This window comes from Cyprinodon variegatus, unplaced genomic scaffold, assembly GCF_000732505.1.
Source record: "Cyprinodon variegatus isolate N-32 unplaced genomic scaffold, C_variegatus-1.0 Scaffold625, whole genome shotgun sequence".
Taxonomy (NCBI): domain Eukaryota; kingdom Metazoa; phylum Chordata; class Actinopteri; order Cyprinodontiformes; family Cyprinodontidae; genus Cyprinodon; species Cyprinodon variegatus.
Genome location: NW_015151078.1, coordinates 161,320 through 163,583, shown reverse-complemented (window position 1 = coordinate 163,583; position 2,264 = coordinate 161,320). Strand labels below are relative to the sequence as shown.

The following is a 2,264-nucleotide window of genomic DNA, read 5'->3' as shown; positions in this document are numbered from 1 at the left end:
CTCCAGTTTAATAAATATAGGTTTATATTATGATTTTATTTTGTATTTATTTTGATTCTTTACTAACTTTCAGGCAACATATATGTTATTTATTTGAGATGGAATGCTTATAATTATAAAAATCAAATGCTCAAATTATAAGATATAGATGGATAGATACTGTAGGAAATTCACCTGCTCAATAGGAAAGATAAAAACATATAAAATATGATAAAAAAAAACAACACAAAATTAGATAATCTAATAATAATAATAAAAACTCAGTCCTTCTACACCAGGGGTCGGCAACCCAAACTGCTCAAAGAGCCATATTGGAACAAAAAAACAAAAAATAAATCTGTCTGGAGCCGCAAAAATGTAAAAAGTCTTATACATGCCTCGTATGGAAACATGGGCTCTAAGTTTATTATCCCACTATAGAAAATGACTATGTGGGCTTAAATATATAATAAGCATTCATGATTAAATCTTTATCCTCGAGCAAATGTCACATAGCAGCATGAGGTGAGGGACGAGTAGTGAACGCTCCCATCGCTCGCTGCTTCACCGTGCGGTTTAAGTTTTGTTGCATTGATGAAATAATAGAAACAGGATCAAGGAATCTCTCTATGGTGGACGTGTTTCTGTTGGGAGGAATTGATTGAGTCATGAGGAACCAAGCAGGAACTGACATCCATCAGAGCAGCGCTCTCTAACCCTGAAAAACCACATCCTCCGTCACCATTGTTCCTTGGTGTGATTTAGATTTTTAGGATTTTGACAAAAAAATTGAAGAAAGTTCCCATCCCTGCATTTGATCTTTGGACGGTTTTCCATCCTTGCAACAAAACCAGCAGCAGTAGTGGAGTTTGGAGATGCAATCTACTTCTTAAATCTACATTTGCTCTCCGTTAATTTATCCAGAAGTTCTGCAATCACCATTTTTCTCTTCCTCCCAGCTTGGTTGTTGGCTGCATATTTAGCTTGCCCTCCCTGGAAATGCCTTTCCAAATTTTTATTTTTTGCCAACCTCTCATTACCAAGCAAAAATGCAGGCAATCGTTCCGCATTGATAATGAAAGAAAATGATTCGGTCCATCCTTTGAATCATCTTTTCTCACCAGCTATCTTCCTTTTTTCCCCTTTGGGATCCATGGTCCGAGACACTCCAGCAGCCTGGCATTGCGCAGCGCTGGTTGCAAGTTATGACCACTGATCTCTATGGCTATGACGCAAATTATTGTTTAAATTTATTTATTATACAAATGTTTAGATCATTCGAAAACATAATTATTTTTTGTGTGACCTCCTGCACACCATATTAAAACAAACAAAAAAAACAACTCGATTTTCAGACATTTTTGAAAAAGCTCCAGGGAGCCGTATGGGGAAAGCTAAAGAGCCGCGGGTTGCCGACCCCTGATATAGTGGCATTAAACTGTCTAAGATCTTTTGTTTCTCTCCGTTCTGCTTCTCACAGAGATCGGTCTTGATCAGTCTTTATTTCAGTTATTCTACGTTCCATTTTGGACGATCATCACTTCTGACTGAGACTTATGGTAAGACAAAATGCACAAAGAGGTAAACAAGTCAAGAAAGGTTTGGAAACACTGATCTAGAAGAAGCTGCATCTTTACAGAGTGAATTTGGTACCATTGCTGTTGGGAAACAAAAGGCAGGTTTTATTAGTTTAAAATTCAAATATAAAACACAATCAAGAGATTAAACTTTGAAGGAAACTTTGCTGTTTTCTCAGACATTGTTTTGCACATTTTTTTAAATGTATTTTTTATAATTTATTCAAAAAAAAAAGTTGAAAACAATCCACTGGACTTAGTTTCAAAGCTTGAAGACGTTTCTCTTCCCATCCAGGAAGCTTTTACAATTTAAAATGTCAGAAATAGAGTTGAGATCGAGGCTTTAAAGAGTAGACCAAAAAAGTCTTGTTTTGGTTTAGAAAACATAAATATTGAACGGGAAGAACGGGTGCAACTCTTTAGAACGGGGTATTTTATTAGCCTGCAAGATGTGATACTGGTCTACGCCTCTTAAAGGGGAGGTCATTAGGGGGAATTGTTGGCCTGGTGTACAGGCATATTTTATCTTTTCAAACTGCTTTTTATCAGAAGAGAAAACGATCACAGATCTTATATTTTGAAATAGGATAATATAACCTAAAATTTCTAATTTTTAGATTTGAAAATAGTCTTTTTAACTAATATCTTCTCTTCTGAGTCTGAGAGCGGGATTTCCTCTGGAGTGAGGAACGATGTTTTATTGGTCAA

General features: G+C 36.0%; 1 protein-coding gene across 1 annotated transcript in view; it reads right to left on the bottom strand.

Annotated features, from left to right (window-relative positions):
* The window catches only part of depdc5 (DEP domain containing 5), a 64,265-nt gene that overhangs the window by 1,274 nt on the left and 60,727 nt on the right, over nucleotides 1-2,264 (bottom strand). The gene's annotated exons all lie outside the window — the stretch shown is intronic.